This window comes from Teleopsis dalmanni, chromosome 2, assembly GCF_002237135.1.
Source record: "Teleopsis dalmanni isolate 2A chromosome 2, ASM223713v2, whole genome shotgun sequence".
Classification (NCBI taxonomy): Eukaryota; Metazoa; Arthropoda; class Insecta; order Diptera; family Diopsidae; genus Teleopsis; species Teleopsis dalmanni.
Genome location: NC_051847.1, coordinates 116,988,427 through 117,015,341, shown reverse-complemented (window position 1 = coordinate 117,015,341; position 26,915 = coordinate 116,988,427).

Sequence of the window (26,915 nt, the reverse complement as noted above, 5' to 3'; positions counted from 1 at the left end):
CCATGCTTTCTGTTGGTCCAATCACTTATCTTCGGAATGAGCCTATGCGTCCATCTTCCTTTTGTGGATATATCCCAACTCTGTTGCCACTTATTCAATGCTTCTTCATTGAGCTGATTGAAGTTTGTAACCCCAATTCTTTTTGCTACATGCTTTTCCTTTTCAATTTCTGCTTCCTGCTGTAATGGCATCATTCCGGCAATAGCCATGGCCGCGTCAGTAGATACTGTACGGAATGCGGAAACAACTCTGAGAGCGCATCTTCTGTAGGCTGCGTCTACTCCTGATCTGTACGTCTTTTTATTCATTGCTTCTGCCCATATGGGAGCCGTATATATAGCAATAGACTTAACTACATTTGTGAGTAACTGCTTCTTCTGTTGTCTAGGTCCACCTATATTGGGCATTATTCGCGATAGTGCACACGTTGTTTTCGCACATTTTGCAGCAACATATCGTAAATGCTCTTTGAAGGTGAGTCTATTGTCAATCATTACTCCAAGATACTTGATTGCTTGTTTTGATGTGACTCGCTCATTGCCAACAGTTATTGTAATGTACTCAATCTTTTTCCTGCTGCTTACAAGAAGGACTTCAGTTTTATGATCAGCAAGTTTGAGGCCTACACTTGTGATCCAGCTTCTTACCATAGCGACCGCATCGTTGCATGTTGATTGTATCTTTTCTATATGTTTCCCTTTAACAACCAGCGCGATGTCATCAGCAAATCCAATTATTTCTGCGCCTTCTGGGAGCTCAAGTCTCAGCACATCGTCATACATAATGTTCCACAATATTGGGCCCAGTACCGAGCCCTGTGGTACCCCTGCTGTTACTTGGTATGACTTTGCGCCTCTGTCTGTGTAATACAAAAGCACTCTTTCTTTAAAATAGTCAACGATTAATTCTACTAGGTACTTTGGAACGTCTTTCCCTTGAAGTGCTGCTAGAACAGTGTCCCAGTCCGCTGAGTTAAATGCGTTTTTAACGTCTAATGTAATGATGACACAGTATTCTTTGTCTCCTTCGAGCCAACGGTCTCCTTTAATGGCATCTTTTGCTATGGCTATGACTGCTTCCACGGCCTCTATTGTGGAGCGTGCCTTCCGAAAACCAAATTGTCTATCTGATAAACCATTGCCATTCAAGGCTTCTTCTAGTCTTCGGCTAATCATCTTTTCCAAAAGTTTACCGGCCGTATCAATCATACATAGCGGGCGGTAGCCTGATGCATCTTGTACGTTATTGCCCTTTGGTATAAGCACCAACCTTTGTATTTTCCATATCCGGGGGAATGTTCTCTCCTTTATACATGCGTTGAACACTTCCCTGAATGAATCAACATTGATTTCTGTGGCCATCTTTAGTGCCAGATTTGGTATTCCATCTACTCCAGGTGCTTTGGTTAGTTTCAAACCTTTGCATACTACTTCCAATTCTTGCCTGCTAACCTCAGGTATTTCATTCTGTGGCTCACTATCTTGTACTGTATAGGTTATATCAGCTCTCTGCGGGAAGAGACCTTCAACTATTGCTTGTAGCTTAGCTGCGTCTGTTGTAACTGGTGGACGGTAGCTATATAATTTTTTCATAACGACTTTATATCCTAGTCCCCAGGGGTTATTATCGACCTCCTCACACATTTCCTTGAAGCATCTTGCCTTGCTATTTGATATCGCCTTTTTTAGTTCAGTTCTCGATGTTTTATAGGCTTCTTGGTGCGCTATAAAATTTTCGCGACCCCTTGCTCTTTGACATAGTCGTCGCGCATGTTTGCATTTTCTTCTCAGTTCGGAAATTTGGTCAGTCCACCAATACACATGTTGTCTGCCATTCCGCCGGCCTTTCTTTGCCATAGATGCGTTACATGAATTTGTTATGCAGCGCATCAGTTGTATTGCTTTATCATTCGCACTGCCAATTAGGTGGATGTCGTCCATTGAGAGCTTAAAAGCTTCTTTGTCCAAAGTTAACTCCTTCCATAGCGGATTTGGAGTGGCTACCGCAGGAATGGTTCTTGCTGAGCGGTCATGTATTTCGAATATGATAGCTTGGTGGTCACTATGTGTGTAGATATCTGACACTTGCCACTCAGTTGAATTAGCTAGTGGATCGCTGATAAATGTCAAATCAATCTTAGAGCTTCTACCGTTCCTTGTGAATGTATCCTTTTGGCCGCAGTTCAGTAATACTACATCCAGGGTGGCCAATGCTTCTAGTAGGCACTCTCCCCTGAGGTTTGTCAATGTTGAGCCCCATTCAATGGCCCAGGCATTGAAGTCACCGGCAATCACTATCGGCTTCATATTTTTAGCGTCGCTAACAATATTGTCCAGTCTTTGTTTGTATTCTTCGATTGATAGACTGGGGGGTAAATAACAGCTGAAAAACGTTATTCCATTCACTGTACTTTTTACGTATGCTTCCCCTCCATCGAAGACCTTCTCTAGTGGAAATTTACCACACGTCCATATCGATGCCTTGTTGCACTTGCTGGTAGCCCAGCAGTGATTGTCTAGTGTACTATAATGTTCGCTCATTATAGCTAGATCTATTTTTAATTCGCGTACAGTCTGCTTTAAAAGATCCTGTGCCGCTTCACAGTGGTTTAAGTTCAGCTGTAAAACTTTCATCTTTTTTTATTTAGTATCCTCCGACGGGCAGTCAAGTAGTGGGGACATTTAGGTCCTCCCGTAATATGGTTAGCGTCAATATTTGTGTCAGTTCTACAAAGTAGGCAGTGAGGGGGACCTTGACACGCTTTAGCAAGGTGGTCCTCTCCACCACACTTGTAGCAGTGTTTTGACCAGTCTTTGGAGCTCTGACAGTTCCTTGCCACATGTCCAAAATCGAAGCATTTGTAACATCTCCTGGGGGTAACTTTTTGGAGTAATCGGCACACGGTCCATCCAACTCGTAGTTTGCCCACCTCCTCAGCTTTACCGGCCTGCTTCTTTGGTATTACAATTATAGCCGTTCTGGTACCTCCGGGGGCATTTCTTATTGTTTTGATCGCCGAGGGATGTATTTCGCCTATTTGGTTTTTCCATGCCTCAATTATTTCCTCTTCTGTGGTTATTTCGTCCAGGTATCGTAGTTCAAAGGTAGCTTCCTCCGTTAGCGTTTTGACCTCTATTTCCTCAGGTAGTATACTTTTGATGTGGTCTTGGTGGACACTTGTTATTGTTTCTGCTGATCTTTTGAATTCAAGCAGAAGTTCGCCTTTTTGTGTTTTCCTGATAGAGTGAACATCATTACCGACTGCTTTAAGCTCTGGAGCTCCTTTTACTTTCCGGAGTATGTCCGCAAAGGAAAGTTTCTCAGACGGTTTAATGATCACTACATCCGGTCGAGGTGGTTTCACGCGTTTTTTTTTTTGTTTGTAAAACCCAAGCGTGTCGTTTGTTGTCTTCAATTGGTGCTTGAGGTACATCAGCGTTGCCGTTCGTCCCGGCCACCGTATCTAAGTTGCTTTCCAATGCTTTCCTTGGCTCCTTAGACTTAGTATTATTTGCCCCCACGGGTCGATTTGTTTTCGACTTCTTAGGCGGTGTCTTCCTACTTTTTTCGATTTCTTCTCTTAACCGTTTGGATATAATTGGTGTTTGCTGCGGCTGAATTGTTTGGGTACCTCTATCGTTGGTTTTAGCAGTGATAGTTTTATTTGGTGTCTCTTCAGCAGTTCTTTTATAGAGCGATGATATCAATGCAACAAGATCACGCATTGCTTGGTGGATGGACCTTCTTCCTCCACCCATCATCTCATTTAGCTCGGATATTTTGTCCCCGAGTTTAATATAGCGCTGGTGTGTGTGTGTGTGTGTGTGTGTCTTTAAACAATTTTCATTTATGACATATTCACGCGCTTTGTTGACTATCATTTCATTTTTATTTACATAAACATACGCACACATGCACACAAATGCTGGGTACATTCACAAAGTGTGTAAGCATGTAGCATATGAGTTCAGGCACATTTTACGCATATTGCAAATGTGACGTGACAATGTTGCAATAAAAAGGAACAACAAACACAGCACATGTGTTAGGACGGTGGAATAAGTGAACAAGAGGAGGCGGAGGGAGAGGATTTTTTAAGTTGAAAATAAAAGAACATTTGTTTGCATTTCAAGAATATTAAAGTCACCCAAAGCAGTGGCATTGCAAAACATTATGAAAGCAATAAATAAATATTTTTATTAATCAGAACAGAGCAGAAAAGTCAAGCTATAATTTTTATAATAGAGTACAACGATGGTAAAGCAAATTACATATCCGTACCACAGTAAATATCTGTACGAGTGGAAATAAGAAAAACTTCAAGACACTTTTTTTCTCTTCTTATTGCGGCTGTCATTTAAACAAATTACAGTAATTACAGCTGTATTGGGGATATAAGATAAGTGTTTTTATACAATACTTACAATATGTACCGGAAGTATATATATGATGCATACCTATATTATATACTTATAGGCTATGATCAGAAAGTAATGATAAATTTGAAATTATTTTTCTTTTAAGAGTTGAAACTGTTTTCATGTATTGGTTGCATTGTCATTAATGTGTTGTCTGACAGGCAACTACGAAAAGTTCTTACAAGAAAATATAGGTAGTTGGCAATATAAAGATGTGGAAGAGTTATATTTTGAGTGTTTACTTTGATTGGGTTGATCAAGTATCAGATTAGCCAAGAAAGACATTGCCAGGAATTAGAAATACTTAGTTTGAAAAAAAGATATAGATAAAATAAAATAAAAATGAGTGGCTGTCATTAAAGAAGCATATACTTATCTCTTTAATCTAGCTTAAGAGTAGTGTTTATTAAGCCGTTATATTGTTAAAACTGATAATAAAGTTAAAAAAAAATATTTTCAATTTAATCATACTTATTTAATATTTAAATAAGTATGGATTTAAATATAGAAATGCGAACACGATAAAAAAACTGACGAAAAAACTAAAAAAATTAGATATTTAAAATTAAACTAAGTAGTGGAACTTGATTTATTGCAAGAGTGGAAAAATGTAAGTCATTACGTTTTAATTGATTAAGGGTCATGGCATGTAGAATTGTTGTTGCTATCAATGCAAATCAATAAACTGAGAGTGAGAGGAAGAATAATGCGTCGGTTCAAATTCATTAATGAGAACCAAGGCTATCTGTGCTTCAGCACTCAGTCTAACCAAACTCTGTTATTGGTATATTTGTATATATGTATTTCCTTTAAAATTTATACACAACCAAAAATGCAAAAGTAATAGTAAAAATGCGAAATAGACAAAATAGACTGATATGACACTCTGCAAAATAAGCAAAGTGCCCAAAAGAGCCAATTTTGCAAGGCCATGACATTCTACATAATATGTCCCTAACACCTATTTTAATGTTCTTTTCTACATTACATGCTACACTATCTCTTAATGGAGAATTTTGAAAACAGTTCTGAAAATGCTTTTCTTGAATATTTAAAGAGTTCTCAGATGTTATTATTAGATATTGGCTTGGCTAACTGCGTTGAGAGAACGGGAGAGGTAATGTACTATGGACATCTTCTTAATCTCTCGTCCATAAATTAAGGGGGAAAATTTATTTCCTTCGAAATTATTAGGACATTTATTTATGCCATTTGAGTTCATATTATTGACAAAGAAATATATACTAAATAAATAGGAAATTAATATTAATATTAATTAATATTAACATAGATTTCCAAAGAACTTTAGAAAGTCTTTGACAAGTATATTGAATAATTTTTGAAACAGACTAGGAGTAGTTTACCCTTTATGAGTACCGGAAACTCTTTTTAGTGATATTTTTCTAATAATTTCATTATTTGACTTTTTTAATAAAATGAGAAAATCATTTTCCAATCACCCTTACCTTTCACAATCACCGTAGGTCGTTATAGCTTGTAGGAACAATTCAAATTTATTTACTTTATATTTACATAGTAGTAATACATTGCTTCCAAGCCCCGTCCCCCAATTTTGACTAGACTCGATAGACTCGATTTGTTTCTGTGGTGAAGCTTATTTATGTTGAGCTGTCGTTCTTGTTTATAGTCATTCTTCACTTTTTTCAATGCCTCAAGTTTAATTTAAAAAGTTTTAAGTTTTGTTCATTTATGACACGAAGGGCAACAAACGGTTTAGAGTTCCTTAACCTGGGAGAATTGTCATATGGCAGCAAAAGGGAAGAAAACTGAAAAAGTGATTTGCAACTATTATCAGATATTTATGGGTATTTTAAATATCATTTAAATTTATTACTTATTATTGCTTATAGGGTTGGTAGATACACGGTAGATATCAGTGGCCACCCATTGATTCACATAGACTGCAAAACCTAAGTAGGAGCATTGAGTAATTTGTTCGATTACATATTCTAGAACTTTCCTGTTATGAAATTTACTCACTTACGCCTTCAATTGACTAATATATACATACATACATACATAACACCACAAAGTAGGAAAAAATGACTTAAAAAAAGCTTTAAATCCTGTCGCATAAGTGCAGTGCATTTGAAATTATGGTTTGCAGCTGTCAAAAGGCGCTGTCACATGCTAAAATCCAATTTACTTATTTAAATAAATAATTCCATATTAATTTCAACTAAATATGTTATATAAAAAAGAAATGTTTTTAATTAGTTTGTAACAATTAACGTGAAATATTTTTGCACGACTTGCACGGCTTTCTGGTATTTCAATTAATTTGTGGTGCCCCGCTGATTGCTTTCAACTAACAAACAAAAACATTTAAAATGTAAATATTTCAAAGGATTTCCTCTGGTTTTCTGTTTTTTTGTTTTTTGTTTTTTTGTTTTTTGTGAAAAGTTGAAGCATAAAAGTTGAAAAAATTATAATTTAAAAACTCAAAAACAAAAGTGAAAAAAGTTCGTAAGTGTCACTAACACGCCAAGGTGCACTTAAAGCCAAATTAAACCCAAACTTTCAACGAAAACAAAGCAATTATGATAAATTTCAAAAATTTGATAAAGTTCAAGGGAGAGGGGCGCATATTTAACAAATTTTTGGTTTTCGCCATATTTTTCTCTTTCATTATTCATTTTTATTATTTTGTAAAATAATTATTTAGATTTTAGTAACAAAATACCGCCTAAAATGACTACAACGACTAAAACGACTACAACGACTACAACGACAACAACGTAAGCGGCATCATCAGGACTAAAATGAAAACGAGAACGAGTGGAGAATAAAAGGATCTCAGGAATTTTAAAAATTAATTTTTAACGGGTCAACGCTAACAACATGGGAATTAGCCACGTTAATTAGATTTTGCTGACATGTAACGTAGCTGCCTTGTCGACATGACTTCAACGGCAGAGTTTTCTCATTAAAAATTTTATGCACTCACTAAGTTTTGATACGAAAATTGAAATTTTCAGCATTACGTTTTCATAAAGCACAGCCTAGTGCCAGAGCAAAGCGAGGGTAACCACTCTACATAGTCATAAAATAACTACTATAGAAAATAATAAAAAATTTCCTTATTAAACTGAAAGTTTAATTATAAAGCATTGGAACATGAGTTGAACTGCATGAGGGATTTCATATAATCAAATATAAAATTAATTTCATCTACAAATATATACGATAAATAGTCATTAAAACTGCTACTGCAATAAAATATAGGGTAAGTTCATGTAACTACATATATGTATGCAAATAAATAAACAATGCAATGTGTGATGTGATAGAACGGATGTGAAGTACTGGATTTGTTTAATGTAAATGTTATTTATAACGCCAATAACCAGTTCTTAAAAAAAGCCTTGTACAGTAAATGATACAATTCGCAGTTTAATGAGCTACCTTACCATGTGACAGCTAAACATTCATAAAATCAGAAAGTTTAAGATGCCTTTAACATATCAACCGAATGTATGTTATCAATACATACGCTAAAGAAAACTCTAAAGCAACAGCAAGGCGGATCCAAAACTCTAAAGTTATAACAGATCCAAAACCTTCCTATAACGAATTCTTCTCTATAACGAATTTTTGTTGAGAACACAGCGATTCTCTATATTTCTTCATGTATTTAAACCTCTCTATAGCGAAATCCTCTCTATATCTCTATATACCTCTCTGTAACGAAGTTTTAACAGATACCAAAAACTGCGTTATAGAAAGGTTTAATTGTACTAAACTATGGAGCCAAAATACTAAACTGATCCATATTCAAAGAAGTTGTGAAGATAAGATTACCCTACCAAGGATTATGACTCCATCAAACATAAGAAATTAGTTCAATATAAACAACAACAGGTATTGTGTATAAGCATAAACCGTTGCTCTCAAATAAAATGAGAACATTAATTATAAGGTTATATTTTCTTAATAAGGAATCAACAACAATAAATTTATGATCCATCTAAAATATTTTGTAGACTTTTACAAATATTTATAAGGAATATAATTAGTTATATAATTAATTATAATTATGTAATTAGCTTGATTGAAAGTCCTAAGTGACATTGCTAGGTCAAAAGACCAATTTTCCTCCATTAATGAATTATATTGCCATATAAATAAATTATTCCTAAGAGTCAAATAATAATTCCAATGCTGACACTTATATATTCATTTTTAGCAGCTATTATAACATACGTAAGAGATATAGTTGATCAAACATTTATTCATATATTTACCTTTGTTTTAATAATAAGTAATTAACTGTTTACTTTAACTAAATATGAAGCAATTGTTTGTAATTATCAGTAATTCTTTGGATCACCTTTTCAATTATATATAAATTCTCCACCACAATACAGAATAAAATAGGTATAGACTATATAATTGTTTGACGTAATTACTTGCCGTGAAGGGTTGACATCTCATTGCTCTCTCTCAACACACGTAGCAATAAGCCATATCGAATATGGCATTTCAAAGAACTTCGCCAATACTAATTGCAGCTATATGTTTATGGATGGATGAAAATGAAAGCGAAGCACATCTAATACCTCTATTGTTTCTTGAGGCACAGCGCCGGGTTGTAAAATGTAACTCCACTTCAAATGAAGGTAACTGAATACAGTATTTCTACTCCACGATACCTCCATAAAAAGGGGCCAACATTTATTAGTCTGTACAGTCAATGTTGTGGGCCCAGGCTGGTAAAAATTTTATGCTCAGAAAACAAACGAAGGGCTTGTAATTTTAATATGGAAATGCAACTACATCATTGAAAGAGATAATCAAAATTTAGTGCTATCTTATGTTATAAGATTTTTATCCTATTGCATTCTGTTATAATACTATATATAATTAATATATTAGTATAAACTTTATTCAATACATAAAGTTAATAAAGTAAATTAAACTCATATTATTTTATATTACTGAAGTTGATTGCGTCTTCTACTGCAAACGTAAATACCTAGCAAGCAACCCCCGTAAAAGTACTTTAAATAAAAACACTAGTTAAGCTGCTTATTGGAGCTCATCAATTTACATTTTATGCCGTTAAGACGGCCAAAGTGCAAGTGATGCTGTGCTCTTACACTGAACACACACAACAAGGTTAAAGTATAATTTCCCATTTAAGCTGCGATACGGGCATAGCGAATTTCCGAAAATTCGTCGGTGCTTTTATATGGGAAAATAATAGTAAGAGGGGATGAGTGTGCTTAATAAAATTAAGTATGAATTTATGCAGCTGATTATGGCAGAAAAACAAGCGAGCTGCTCAAAATGCAAGTTGCTGGAAAATTTGCAACAAACTTATTATCGTATACGATTTTAGCTGCTACCAACTTTCGCAGCAGAGCGTTACTGTTGTTGTCTTTGTTGTTGTATTCAGATTACTCTTGATTGTCTATGTATATGTGTAGTTGGTACTTGGTCGTAATTGTGCCTAGCTTGTAGTTGTAATGCTTCTCTAAGCTGCTGTGGTAATAAGTGACAAAGTGTTAATATTATTATAAAGACATGCTTATGTGCGCATTAAAAATAATTAAACAATAATTAAGTTTATTTTATGTAAATTGTATATGAATATAGCTATATATATATATGTATAACTAAAATACGCTACTTTGTAATTTTAATTAAAATTTTAATCAAAATTTTAATCTTCAAACAAGATTTCCTACACTTATACATAATTGCAATTCAAGTTTTACCACAAAATTGTATGTCATCTGCAGTGCCAATAAAACCGCAGAAATATACTATCCAACATATTTACCAAAAAAAAAATTATTTTTTCTTTCAAATTATATTTAAAGCATGTTTTAACCCAAAAATAACAATAACAAATAAAATATATATGCCATGAATAATACGTATACGTAAAAGTACCAGCATAAAATACTTTCTCTCACAAAAATTTTATATCAAATACAGCAGCATGTCTTATATGGGACATTTGGGACCTTACACAAAACCTTACACTGAACCCTATACAGCAACAACACACAACACTTGCATATAAACACTTTCATAAACACTTATGTGAGCTGCAATACATACGTACGTTTACATACCAAGTGCAAACGATTTTTGTATACAAAATTTAACATAAGTAAAAGCAACACTGGATAATAATGCCAGCATACAAATAAATGCACACACACACGAACAAATAAATAACTTTTGCACATGAATCATCGTATCAGAATAGCGAAAAAAAAAAGAAATTTAAACAAAATTTATACACTAAGCAGCGGTGGCAGCGGTGGCAGCGGTGGCAGCATTGCCACAGCCAGCACCAATGTTAAAAGCATTAAAGTACTTTTGTGTGTGTTTGTGTATGTTCGCTCCAAAATTTAATGTGTTTTTTGATACATATTTTTATATGTACGCAGCATATATTGTATGGTATGTGTGTGTATTATGCTTCGTTTTATATAAAAAATAACACTTACATTTGCTGTTAAGCGCATTTTTGTTGGTGACCTCTAACAGACACGAACCCGCACACTTACAATTAAATGTCTCAGTCTCAGTCACAGTCTCAGTCCCTCTGCAGGCCTCAAACATATATAATAATATTTTTATATGTAGAAAACTTTAAAAAAAAGTATAACACCACATATGCAGAGTTGTTAGTTGTTGCACGAAAGGAAACGGCAATGGCAACTACAATGAAAGTCTAGCACAATAATGAAAGTTGTCAACAACAACAACAATGACACAATATATAAAGTTAATAATAAACTGGTGAAATATCGACAAAAGTTCTAGCAACAACTCGTATGCCAGCATATTTGTCGGTATGTATTTTTATTTATAGCCATTTTGTTGTTTTTGCTGTTTGCTATTCCTGCTGCTGCTGCTGCTGCTTTGCTTTAAGTTCGTTTTATGACATCTTTTTTTGGACTGTTTTGTCTAAATCTCTTCGCCTTAAACCGACCACAACCATGACCAGAGCTCTTGGAGTTGAAACACATTTATAACAGATTAAATATTTAGAAGAATTAAAATTTCCTTTTCATGTACAAAACATCCTTGATATGGTACAGAATAAAATTAAGTAAAAAATTATTTTAAATTAATTTTATAATTTAATAAATAATTATGTATCAATACATTATGTTATTGTAGATTGAAGAATGTAATGACAATTAATATTAGTATTGCTTAAGTTAGGTTATACCGACAATCTTAAGGATCCACTTGAGTCTATAAGAAACTCAGATGTTTAAGAACTACCTTAAACCTTTGGCAAAGCATAAAGGTAATAAAGAATCCTATAAAATGTTATATTTGAGCTACATATGTGCTGGGCAGTCACAAAATAGATGTGAGGTACTTACATCATCCTGCCTACAACTGCGAAATAAGTTTCCTGATCAGCTGTGACCCGTCAACAAGACGGTCACTGATGTCTTTATGTTGAAACGAAATGAGAGTAATAGAATGTTTTTCCAAAAGTATCTGAATACAGACACCTGCATATCGTTAAGTCTTCCCATCATTTATTAAAAGTTATTGAGAGGTTACTCAAGCGTTACTCAGACATCTCATATTGGTAGGTTAATTTAAAGTTCAATGAGGACGCGGCTAATAAATATAATATCTGTGACAGCAAAAAGTGTAGATCAAACATATAAAAAAACATATAAAAAATTTAAAAACGTTCACAAAATAATTAAATGTAACTCAAAAATTGTGTTGTGTTATATTGTTGCCGCTTTTCCCATCACTTTCTCACTCTCTCTCTCTCTCACTCTCTGTTTCTCTCTCTCTTTATGCCTCTCTTTCTCTGTCTCTGTCGCTCTTATTTCTCTTTCTCTCTCTCTCTGGTTTCCTATCCCTCTTTCTTTCCCTATCTCTCTCTCCCTTTGCCTATAACTCTCTCGCCCTATTCTCTCTCTCTATCTGCTTCTCCCGTACTCTTTCTCTAACTCTGTGTGTGTGGGTGTGTGTGTTTTAAGTGCACAAAAGTACTGCTTTAATAGTAACAAATCCATTGTACTGCTTTCGAAGGGTAAGCCTACAAAATCTTATCTATCCTCATCACTTTCAAGAATTCAAGAATGAAGGCTGGATTCAGCAATACCAATTATCTGATATTAGGTGTTTTAATAAAACACTCTTGTAAGTTTCCAACCGATTGTAAAGGCAAGCAATGATTATTATCAGCTAAATAGCACAACTTTCCAAAAATGACAAATAGAAACGCTCCAAATGCACGAGACAGTATTAATGCCAACTTGATTATAGACTTCAATCAGTTCCAGATTAATTATACATGGATGGTAAGAATTTAAGCTAATGATATGAAACTGTTCCCAGGAAAAATAAGTAAAACATAATAAGTTAGTCAAAAAAATTGGTGAATAAAACAGCACTTAAACCAAACATCGTAATTTTAGAAGATTTATTTATAGTTAAATCAATTGATTTAGTTACACTCTAAGAATGTAGGATACAAAATCACCCAAAAGATTAGCTGAGACGAGAATAGAAAGAAGAAGACCCATTGGGATCCCTTTCGAATAGAGATTAAAGTGAAAACAAGAAATGTATATGAAACGACTGTTTTAAAATCAGCTAATATGATAACAATTGATCGAAACTCAACTACGCTGTGGAAGCAGTAAGAATATTTAAAAAACCACTAAAAACACGTGATGAATGATTTAATGAAATTATTTTTATTAAAATAAAAAAAAAATTGTATGAAAACTTTAAATTTTAAATTTGAAACAAAAATGCACTATTCACTTTATATACGTATTTCAACTTTTTATGCCCTTTTTCATGCATAAACAATTAAAAAATTAAAAATGCACTCTTGGCCCACTTTCGAACTGAACAAAATCGCGCTGCATAATTTCCTTAATTAAAAACGCAGCGTTAAAATCGTGCTTACCTGAAAATCGCACTGAAGTGTTAAAGGCTGTTAAATAATAAACTTAAATTTGAAAAGGTTTCGAGTGAAATTAAAACATGCCATTGCGTATTTATAAGAACACAGAAAAAAATTACAAAAAATTAAAAAAATTAAAAAAAAGTGGAGCACAATATCTGAACGAGAAAAGTTTCGCAATAAATAATATTTTTTGTTTTTTTTTCTTGCATCACAGAAGTTTAAAATAAACAAACAAAAACCCTGTAAGAACTTAATCCATCTCATATAATTGCATAAACTATTTAAACTGATAATAAAAAATTATAAATAAATTAGGTTAATTAAATAAAATAAAAATTAAATCGTATTGCCATGGAATCTTTTTGTATTTCGAACTCATTCTGCGTTATTGAGAGAAAACAAATGGAGATAAGTAGAAAAATAGATACTGTCAGTTGTTGTCAGAAGACGGAAACACTTAAGTCCTCAACGGATATATGTAAGAAACTTAAGATTTAACTTAAGGATACATTTTAATTAAATGTCTTACCTTGAAGGCAAAAGTAAGGAACTTAACAAAGGCAATTATGTTTACTTTATCTAACAATGTCAATCATTCCAATCATACGGCAGTGAATACGTTTCCTTTCAATGGTTTTAGGTTAATCTGGGGTTGTGAAGTTCTTATCCGCCACTATCTCTTCTCATAGATATCTGGGGCTGTTGTAAAGACTGGTTAAAGCTCATATATTTTAAGTTTCATACATTTAATAAAACAATTTTTAATTGTGAGATATACGAAATTACCGAAAACAGGCAAACTAGCTTGAAATAATATCAACTTAATCATCCTTTTCTAAATTCCGTTTGTTATCTCTCAAAAGTGCAGATTTTTCAAAAATTGATTAAAAACATTTTTTCGGCTTCATCCATCTCTTAAAGGAAAAGAATAGTAATTTAGGAAGGGATATACAAATGGAACAACTCACGTACTACTTCAATTACGGTTCTTTAGCATTTTTTCATACTCAACAAGCACTATCGATCAACCATAGTATTATATTCACCAAAACTGTCCCTTCACGGAAAATATTTTGAATCGATTCAAGCCGTTAAATAAAATTCATTGAGAGAACTGAAGACCATACCAAAACCACATATAAAAAAATATTTTATTTAGACATAATAAATATAATGAAATATAATATTAAATTAAATATTTTGTTAGTTTGATAAAACGTAAGCAAATACGTGTAACTTCAAAAAGAGGCTTCATTTGAAGAAACAAAGTTCTCGAAGTTCTTGAATGTAAATTATTTATCAGGGGTTTTACTGAAAATATTAAATGATCATAAGCGACTAATAATTAAGACACATCTACATTTAGACAACATAATCTTGTCATTACTAACTAAAATAATTAAAACACATATTGAATATATTATATTTCACATGAATTGAATTCACCTCACATAATTTAAAGTAACCTCACTTAATGAGCAAACCCACTTAAGGCTCAGTTAGTCGGTGAGTACTGTAAGAACTTAAGCCAAAGCAAAAAGCACAATAAACCATACCTGTGTATTTGATAGGAACGAAATAAAGAAAATTCGCCGCTTTTATTTATTTTGTCCTTATTAACTGCACAGGTGCGGTTGGTTGTGCATTTCGCTGTGACTTAAGTTCTTACGGAGCGTACCCACTAACTGAGTCTCATATACATGTACATAAAATAAGCAAACCCCCCAAACGGGCAGCAATGGAAAAGTAGAAAAAAAATTTTAAAAATATAAATTGACACATAAAAAGTGCTGCCATACTCCACTAGAAAACAGAATACATGTAAGAAGCAATGTGTGTGAGAAGATTTTAAATAAACATTTTCAATATTATAAAATGTATAATGTGTAATATTAATATATCAACATATAGTACATTCATCACTTTGCAGTTTAATACCATTGAAACATAAGTATCTCAACCAATTCCAATTGCACCGATATGTTTTTTATACATTATGAATTTTCTTTATATAAAAAATGTTATATTTTTTATGATGAAGAATATTGCAAGCAATGCAATTTTAATGAAATTAAAAATGTAATGCACTAACGCTGCTGCCAGCATATAAAACCACTAAAATGCGATGGGCTTGGACACATTATATATAAAAATAATTTGTAATATTTTATGTTTTTTTAAGTAATCGATTTTTGCTCACCACATCAAAATGTAAATAATTATTTTAAATTATTCCTTTTTTTATTTTTTTTTAATTTTGTTTTAATTTTCTGAATTATAGGTTTTATATATATTTTTTTTAATTTTTGCAAAATATTTTTATTTTGCGCAACAGCAAAGGAATAATTAAATTAAAATTATAAAAACAAAATAAATGTTATTTTATTGTAATCACTGCGGTTACAAAAATAATAACAAAAATTTATAGTTTTTATAGTGCAGAATGCATTTAATAAAATTCCACGGGTTTTTCATTATTTCCCTTTGCCATTTAAGCACGAAAATATTTTAATATCAAATTTTGTCGGAAATAGCTCACCTGGTTTGAAGCCATCCCCGTGCTCGTGAGTTGAAATGAATTGCAGCGCCGTTATTGTGAGACAAAGCAGCAGTGAAACGCAGTGTTCCATTTTTGTTGTTGTTGGCAACGCTGTTACTTGTAGGGATTTTAGTAGGAAATTTTTATAAATCTTCTCTGCTGCTTCTTCTTCGTCTACTTCTGCTTCTGCTTCTTCTTTTTACTATTATTTTAGTGGTATTTAGTTTAGTACACTTGAAATAATTGCTGCATTTTTGGCATTGCAAAACGATTTTAAAGCATTTTTAAGCATTTTATCAAAGAATACTTTAAGCGATTTCTAAAGATTTTCAAAAATGAATGAAATGCTTTATTTACACGCACAAATAATATATTTAGCAAACTCGTGGACGGGGCTAATAATAAATAATTCTTAACATGTGTTTTTTACTAACTTTTTGAGGTGTGTATTATGTGAGAACCCTTTTAAATATTTAATTCCTCATTTCAGTTAAATTTGTTTTATTAAAATTTATTAAATTTTCTCTTATTTTTTTTATATTATATATTTTAAGTTATACAAACGTTAGCGCTGTCTGCATACGCTTAGCACATATCTTCGAGTTAAGCAATCATTAAAATTTTATATTAATTGCGCACGTGCTAGTCATTATTCAGCACACTTTGTGGCACAGCAGTAGCATATATACCGCACACTTTGTATACCCAGCATACACCATACACCATACAGCATACACTGCAAATAGAACACAGCAAACGACTTCAAGCAAACGTTAAACAGCTGCACTTTTCACAGTGTGAACTTGTGCGCTATTTTATGTTTATTCTGTATTAAAATTAAGCAATTCCTTTTCCAAATTGCCACCGCGGGATGTATAAAAATCCACGATTTTCACTTTTTTCCAAATAAATTCGGTCAGATATTCCTTATGGTTTATTAAAAAATAAAGAGTCGGCAATTCGAGAATTTAATCAACTCTTGCAACACAAAAGTAGCGCATCTACGTTTCTGATAAAAACCATGCCACCTAAATATCCAGTAATTAAACAATAACGGATTACTCTTTTACAAAGCAAATACTCGGGACAAGGTATTCTTCACTTCTTTACTCCAAAGACTGATTTTGTTTTATATCTAATCAAGTCCAGTCAAAGTTTTATAATGTACTTCAAGGTTTTACACTATATCTTTTTTAATTGCTGATTTATAATCTGTTATTGATCTTCTCTGTCTTCTAAGTTAAATAATTTTTGAATATTTCACACCATTTAACCACAACAAAGCAAGGCAATTAGTTTTCTGTTGATAGAGTTTCGATATTTGCCGAAAGTATTTCACTTCTGGCAGTTCAGTCGATGAGGTTTTTTGCTTATCTGAAATTAGAAATATAAAAAAAACTATTATAATTATGCAAATAATATAATTATCTGATTAAGAAATATGTCGTCATTTACTAAAATAATTGTGTCATATATCGTGCCAATATTATAAAGTATTATTTGTTTATATGAACTCAGTCAAAGATGTTTTTATGTTCCAATTAAATACAATTTAGTAAAATTAATTAATGACACATCTGCAGATATTACTATAAACTATAATTGGAGCAATTGTTGAAGATATGAAAATAAGGGAAACAGAAAGTTTCATTGTCTCCAATATAGTCAACAGTAGTCCATGAGTTTTGAATCTGTCATGAGTGGCTATTAATGAGGTTCTTTAAAAAAAAACGATTGAAAATCATGATTTCAAGAGAACATATGATTCTTGTGAAAAAGTAGAAACCTGCTTGCATGTGTACCTACTACTAAAGCATCTTATTATAGTAATAAAAGTCCATTATCTCCTCAGAGAACCGATATGTAAAATCTTATTGAATAAGCAAACAACGCTGACTAACCCAAAATCAATTTCAGAGAATCTTCCATTCGACTAAAGAGCAATGATTAATTATATTATATAAAAGAGGAGTGCCATCCTTGCGTTGTAGTAGGAGTTTCTTTAAGTGCGGTGCAGACTATCATTTTCAAGTGTCATTCAAGAGAGAAAATCTAAGAATAAGACTCAAAAATGATAGTCTGCACTTTTGAATGACACGCAGCCAACATGTTGGCGTACTTACCAAAATTTTGGTGAGCACATCATTCAGCTTCTCGCCAGCATGTTGTGAATGATAGTCTGTCACTCAAAACCTTTAATTCGTCATCCAAGAGCACATATTTTTGATTGGTTGCACTAACACCTTACAACTTGCGAAACACACGTACAGCGTGCGCAAACATCGTTATTCTGCAAAAATTTTACTTGAATGACATCTTTAGAATGTAAGTATGTTCAACTTCGGTCTCTACAATAAATTTGAGCAAGAGAGAGCGCAACTTAATTGTCATTCAAAAATTATAGTCTGCCCCGCGCTTTAGTCAACCCTGACATACGTAGTGGCAGTTTTTTAGTAACACGCATGTTATCGTCTTCAACAACAAATTCTTGTCTGCTTTTATTTATTATAAAAATAATTTTATTGTATTATTGTAAGATGTTAATATTTTTCCCAAATTAAAATAAAAGAAAACTATAAAAAAGCACGACAGAAATATATGCAATGGTTCCCTAATTTAACAATCAACAGTCGTTTAAGACGAAATGATTTTTGAATTTTAAACATGACAGAAATAGAAATATAAGACGATATAAGTGCAGATTAGCTGGAAATAGTTCTAGTTAAAAAAGGGATATGGAATGTAAGCAGACTTTTTACCAGTTCTTCGATAGTCTGCAAATTTTCTGGTGGAGAGAAGTAGAACATGCTCGACACTTTCCATTATTCCATTAAATGATTATTGAAGTGATTATATTAGGTTCGTTAAGACCCACCGCTTAATACTACTGGAGCATATATTTTTTGACGTATTTAGAGTTGAATAAAAGTACATATTTTAGAGAAATTGTAATTGTTAGTTGATGTCTCGATCAAGAATTCGTTTGACATAATCTGAGTACTAACCAGATATATGAATAACAATACGATCTAGTGACAAAAAACAGGGATAGTTTTTATATTAACAAATATTTTCAAAATGTTTATCACGACATCGATATAATTCAGCGAATTCACATTCAGCGGCTTCGCTGGCTTGGTCATGTCGTGAAAATGGATGAAGATGCTTCAGCGAATAAGGTGTTTGAAGCAGTAGTTAGTGAAAGAAGATGTAGGACTTGATGTATGAGAGTGGAGAAGGCGCGCACGCAGCATAGGCGCCTAGGGAGACATGCTGCGGCAGGCCGAAACTCGGTAACGGGTTGTTATGGCCAAATAAGTGAGTAAATATTTTCGAATCGTAAGAACTGCATAACTGGTGTTAAGAACAGTGATTGCAAAATACAGGCAGAAAAGCAGGAAGTTCTTAAATTTATTCATCTATGTTATATATGATTGATATAGCCTATGGTAAATGCGCCACTACGTGATGAGCATCTTGATTATTATAATTCACTTCTTCATACACGAGCTGATATTTTCATCATGAAACTGTCAAATTTCTTCCTTTTCATCTGCATTTTTATTATTGTACATATACAGTCCTTTTGAATTATTTCATCTTCCATTAATGGAATTCAATTCAATTTAATATTCAATCCGGCTTTTAATATTATTCACCGTAATCCAATTCATTATGCAATTTTTTTGAAGTTTACATTCCCCCTGTTGCCCCTGCAATTTATAATCATACTCATACCGATCTAATATGCTTTTCCGAAGCGGTATCCCCTACAATATTTTAATACCATTAAAATAACTCAACACATTATTTAGTTAACTCAATTCAACGTTAACTGGTCGCAACCAGACCAATTCTGGAGCAAGCAACATTATTAAACACTGCGCCAGCAGAGCCAATTGCACTGGCGGTCGTAAACGACAATGGCTACAGTGGTAGTAGTGGCGGTGGTAGTGGTAGTATGTGGTAGTCGTAGCGGTAACAGCGGGAGCACACAACAGAAAGAAATAAACTTTTATAAAACGTTTTAGCAAGTTAAATGTAAACAACCGACGAGCACTACAACGGCGGCAGCTCCCCAAAGCAATTTTAACGTAAATGTGTGCTATCCCCGCCACCTTTTAAAAAATTATGAAATAAAAGAATGAGAGAAATGATAATCGCAACGCGGGCACTGTGCGATGTGCGATGTGCAGGCAAATTGTCGACAAATTATGCCGACCTGGAATTGACTTTACAACGGAAATACAACAAGTTCCACTGTTATAACAAGAAGCAAAGAAGTAGTAGGGGCAAAGGAGGGAAAAGACATGAGAACTACAAAAATTTGGTTTGGGATTAGGTATATGGTTTTTCATGTTCAACATATAAAGAAGAGAAGAGTGTATATGGGAAATATAATTTTCATTTATACACAAACAGCATTTAGCATATACACGAGCTTCAAGCTACTGTTATTGTAGCGAAACTGTTATTGTAGTGGCATGCTAATATGTTTGGGTGCCACTGTTATTAAATGTTAAGTAAACGCACATTTGAATTACAACAACACGAAAATCTTTGAGTGTAAGTCGCGTAGTTGAGCGACTTACACGCACTTTACTCCACCACACTTTAATACAATTTATTCGACTTTGTCTGTGACTGTCGTCACTTTAATAATTTGTCCTTGCTAAGCTTTTGTGTGTTTGCTTAGGATTTGGTTTGGTGAACATTTTTTTAACTCATTTTTGATGTAGTTTTATTTTTTTATTTATTTTTTTATTTTCTTGTTCTGTTTTCTACTAAGCGTTTTTGTTTTTTACTCATTGCCATTTTATGTTCTTGCTGTAGTTGATTTTTTTTTTTGCGAGTTTAGAGTTTACAGTGCAACAAATATTTAGGTTAGTAGTTTAGGCAGTGAAGCGCAAAAGAGATTTAAGCTGAATAAAATTGTGTGTACAGAGATATATATTTTTATATTAAAATTATTAATGTATTTAATGTGTATGTGTGTGTGTTGGTGTGTGTGTATGGGTTATATAGAAAAACATAAACACAATAAATACTGAAGTATTTGTATAGGTTTACTTTTATGTATAGCGCACTTTTGGATTATTTAGTGATGTGCATTTAAGCGTAAAGAAGCATTCAATATGCCATAAACACCGTGAGGCAAGAACGGAAATATTTCAAAAGGATAAGCTATGCTAGCGGAAATTGATGTATGTCCTTGCTGCTAGTTGCGCTTGAAAAATATGTTTCTTTCACAAACAAAAAAAAAAAAAAATTTTTATAGAAAAATTATATAGGAAAACCCAGCAATAAATGGTAGCAGTATGAATCAATAACATCTTTTCAGAAATTTTATAAAATAAATTTATGTTTTATACATTTATATATATAAATACATATTTATATATGTATGTGTATACATATTTCTTCATTATATTTACAGCTGCAATTCGGTACCGACATTGCGCCACGCTGAAAAGGTATTAGTTGTGCTGTACCACCAACAAAAAATGGAAAAATGGAAAAATGGAATTTTCAAAAATGGAAAAAATTTCCTTAATACGTGTACTTTCTATTAAGCGGAAAGGTCACTTGTGGTTGAATGCTTTTCAATACTCTCTTCTAGCTTATTATTTTATAAATTATATATATTAAAAAATAAAAAAATCCGGTATAAATTAAAATAAATCAAATTCAATTAATATAAATCCTGTAGCAAAAACAAAAAAAAACATATATAAAATCAAAATCAGTTGAAACGAATTACGGTGAAAAAAAAAACAAAACTAAGCAGTAAAATTTTGCACAGCAGAAAAAGCAAAGCCATTTAACAAAAACAAAACAACAACAACAAAAAAGAGTTGGCAACCAAAAACACAAAAACCTTTACACAAAAGCACTAAATTACTGACCGGCTTTTTCTTTGTTGTTTGTTTTTTTCTTTCTTTTTCTTTTTTTTTTATGTGATATATTGATTTGCATATGGTGCGGCTCGCTTTTTTTATTTGAAAGTTCGGCAACAATGCAACGCTGTGCCATTTTGCATAGCGCGTTTTTTGTTGTGTGCAAGAATTTTTTAATGTTTATTTACATTTTAGTGGTCACTTAAAATGGTGAGTTTTTGTTTCTTGGCACAATTGTAAATATTATGATTGTTTTTCTGCTAGCCTCAATTGACATGAATTTTTTGCTCTACACAATTAAGGGCATATGGCAGGCAGTGTATTTTGCACCGTACACCGTATTCACTGTTAATTGTAATAAATACTAAAAACGTTTAAATCCAGGAAAAAATTCGAAAAGTGGCTAACTTATTTTATGTATTAACAGTTTTTTTTTTTTGATTTTTTTTTTGTTTTTGTTTTTGTTGACTTCTGCTCGCAAATAAACTGCATAAATGAATAATGCAAATTACACAAAAACCGAAGTCATACACTAAGTACCAAACATTATGTGCATATGTGTGTGTGTGTGGCTGTATGGTTTTTGTGCAAAAGCACAACGATTGCACGTTTTTGTTGTTGTTGTTGTTTTATTGTTCAAGTGCATTTCAAATCATTGTCATTTGTCGTTTAATGTTTGGTGTCGTTTTTCGTTTTTCGATTTGCTTTTTTGCTTTTGACTCTGGGCTTGTCCTTTAGTTAAGAATTAAAGGAAATGTGCTTTCAGCAAACTTATGTTTTCCGTTTGAAAATCACGTGAGTTTTTTCATTTCATTTCATTTAATGTGAGTGAATTTTTTTGACTTTTCATTCATTAATCCTTGGTACCATACACAGGGACGAAGGTTCCGATAAGCCTCCTGTAAACTGCTTAGGACTCTATTATATAGACAGTCATACCACAATTGTTAATTTTCTACCTTTACTAACAGTTCAGTTTGTTTTTTTTTGTATTGACAATTAAAAGATATTTACTTGAGTGTGGATACGCTTACTTATATATACAAAAATATCCATCTTTATTCCTTATAGATGCAAATTCTGCTATTTATTACTAAGCAACACTGTTTTGCAAAGGTGGCCTCGTCTCCATGAGGCCATTTCCCCTTCTTCGCTTATTCGCAATATATGAGTTTGTATTTAAAACAACAACAATTTTACATTTGACGTGATCATGACTCTCTGTATAACATGGCCCAAGCTAATTTATTAGTTAATAAAATTGAAAGAAATATAAGAAGCGGGCGTATATTATTAACATTTACTAAGGTTTAAGGTGTCAAAAAAAATCTACCCAGAAAAAAATACGTAATACTGAATTCACATGAGAACTTTGTTTGTAATTTTAGCTGTCAATTGTTGTTGCTTTCAATTCAAAATGAACATTTTTGACAGCTAAAATTACACTGGATTCGTGTAAATCCAGTATTAAGTACTCATTGCTAGTTCAATCAATTTTCCTTAATATGGTGGCTAGCTTAAATGGGTTTGGGTATTTTTATAGTTCAAAACTGAGTTTTTGCTCTTTTTGCATTAAGTACCAGTTCTTTCTGAATAAGTGAAATGATTTGTTTGATAATTAAAATATAACATATGGCACCTTATATATATTATTTGCAAATAAATTTTCTCTTCACCATGCATCATTTTTCTTCAATTATTATTAGAAACAAACACACTACAAATCCCCTTTTCCGATAAAAATGTAGAAACTTAGTAGATATAAATATATAAAGTTATATATATAAAGTTCAAAATGAATTTTATATTATATTATATTATTGTAGAAAAACTGCAATTGATAGCAAAACGAAAAAACAATTGAAGAATTTGAAAAACTTGGACCATGTTTGCAGAAAGTCATATGACGAATAATAATGGCAATTTTACGCCCCTTGATGAACAAAAACCTTGTTATACGGAAAGCCGCATCACAATAGTCAGTTATATTGTTTTACTACTATTTTGAAACATTTTGGTTGTGCCCAAATTTTTAAAGTAATGTTTTTCTGACTTTTTTTACTGAGCGACACTGTTTTGACTAGAATAACTAGAGGCAGAAAGACTCGTCACCGTGAAGTTTAAATCGAACTTCTGTTATTCTTAATTTTTAGCCTATATTGAAAGAAACAACAATTTCTCATTTAACGTGACTATGACTGTATGTATTTATAGGTTTAATTATTAAACAAAACAGACAAAATATCATTGTTCTTCATATAAATAAATAATTTTTGAAAACCGGAAGAAAAACATTATACATTTCTTATATTTTTTCTGTTAATCCAACATAGGATATTTTAGGGACTTTTTTGTAATAAATTATTTCCTAAATTGTTTTATAAATTATTATAGAAGAAATTAAACTCTTATTCATAAAATTATTTTAATTATTTTAACAATTAAAAAATTTAACAAAAAGTTAAAATAAAAATATATTATTAATGTCATTAACTCTGTATATTATGAAACAGATTTGATTTATTTCTTGTTTTTAATAAAAAATTAATTACATTTAATTAATTATGAATCAAAGTAAGTTTCAATGATTTATGTTTTATTTTGTTTTTAGTAAAGTGTATGCTTAATTAACATTATTAATGTTCAATTATTAAGAGCATACTTTGATGTTATCCATAATGTTTCACCCTTTGTTCACTTATTTCTTTAACTCCTTCACACATGTCACTAACAACACTTAATTATCCTTTAATTTTCTTTAATAAGGCTTTGTAAACTTTGCTCCATTCTCAAGTAATGCCAATGTTTACATATTTTTTTTTTGCCTTTTTTTCTGTTTTCTGTTTACTGATTACTTTTTTACTTTTCTTTTCATTTGATTCTCTCTATGTTCTTTGAATTCGAGCACATGTTAGATTAGCATAATTTTCTTACACACATATCCTACCTTAATTTTAGGTCTTACCGACACACACCAAAATACACCCAAACCCCCAAACAACACTACGAACTACTTAATCCAGTATTTTTTCGTAGAACTTTGCGTGTTCTAAGCACATAAAAGGACACAAAACTAGAAAAACTAGAACTGGAGAAAGTTTTCCAGTCAAACTGCTATGTCCGCCTGTTTGTTGCGAAAATGGAAACGTGCTCTTCAACTCAAGTACTTGGAATGTTTTTGTATACTTTGTATTAAGACATTATTATTTCATTAGGAATTTTGGATAGCTTACAAAAATATTGTTAACTAAAAACTTTTAATGAATGAGTAGAAAGAGTGTGTGTCTTATGTTCACAAATATTAACCAGAACTCCTATTTAAAACAAAGTTGAGAATCACATAACGCCCAAGACTTCTCAATTATTTTTACTGCGATTTGTCACATTCTTTATATGTCATAGTTGGCACTACTGTTACACTCAAAAAGAAATCCCTGCCAAATGCATTAATAAGACTGCAAAAACCATGATTGAGCAATCATCGGAACAGAAAAACAACACAATTAGGATGAAGACTTACTAATATAATGCTAACAATCAGTTTAAGTATCTCGGCCTCTAAACTTTTTAGTATACTTCACAAGGACTAGAATATCGGCAATCAACTAAGTCTCACCCAAGATACACGTCACCAACTGTTTTCTGCAAATTATTAAATAAAATCTCAATAGGGTTTCCTAAGTTAATTTTACAGGTTTAAAAATTTCTATTAGAAAAATTCTTAAAATTACCTGCTGCTACATATTGAGGCTAACAATACATACATATCACTCTGTTTTTTAAATATGGCCCTATTAGACAGTTCGAAATGAAACCCTTAAAAGAGCGAAATTTTAGTTCATCAATAGAAACGTTTTTGTAAAAGTTAAAAACAAACAACATTAGCCCATTCTTCCATTGTCGTTTTTGTACCAATGAAACGCTAGACCGAAATCATCATCCACCATTTCGGAACCAATAACTTCGCTTCTATCTGTTCAAACTTCATGATATTTTGACAATATATCAATTAGAGATCTACTTTGCCAAAGCTAGTATCACTAATACATAGTTTAACAAAAAATACTTACTTAAAATTGATTCCACCTTATACGAAGCCATCCATGTTATTATTCCAATAGTAACATCGAAAAAATGTCGATCCGTAGAGGACCATGAGATGTGATATATATTAAATCACGCATAAATTCTCCACAAAACATTTGAAAACATTTTTGCTGACCTTTCGGCATATTAGTGATAATAGCTATGCCATAACTTAGTTCATTTTAAAAGCATCAAGAGGTTAAGAATTGTCTGCATACAGTTCATAACCTTCAGAAAGGTTATGGCTAGTGATGCCAAACCACATGATATGGTAAACCAATTCATGTCACCAAAACATATAATCACACGCCTGCATAATGTTTCGCACCATAAAGTGTTGTGCCATTTTTAACACTGTTAACACCACACATCTTTCAAATCCCTAACCTCAATTTCATGGGAAACACACACATACACAGACATATTAGAAATTTATTTATAGATTTTCACTTCCCCAGATGTGATTATTTTATTTATTGACATCTAACAAGCGAAGAGAAGATTGAAGAGAGTTCGATCCGTAAAACCGTTTCCAGTCTTTATATTTTTTTAATAAATTTCTACTTCTCCTTCGGCATCAATTGTCCTTCGCCATGTTCTTGAAGGAGCGGGTTCCAATTTACAATTTTCTTAGCAATGCACAAATTCGGCTTGAGTAACGTATGTCCGATCCATTGCCATTTTCGTTTTTTGATTTCAACTTTAGCGCTTTGTATGTTTGCCTTTTTCCATTATTCAACGTTAGAGATGCGTCTTAGACATTTAATAAATTTACTAGTTATTTAAATGATCCGTATTATATAATGACACAACTGGAAGTAAACATGTAATTCCTTGCTTGACAGTTTTGTTTGACATAAGTCACTGTAACCGTGATCTACAGAATCAGAACTACAAATTAAGTAGTGCTTTACAATAGCCTGGTTTTTAATTAAAACATATTTTTGGATTTCGTTTCTGTGAGGTTGAAGATAAAAATTATGATATTGGTGTTAACATATACTGTAAGGTAGTGGCTTTTATTTCATTATATTTCA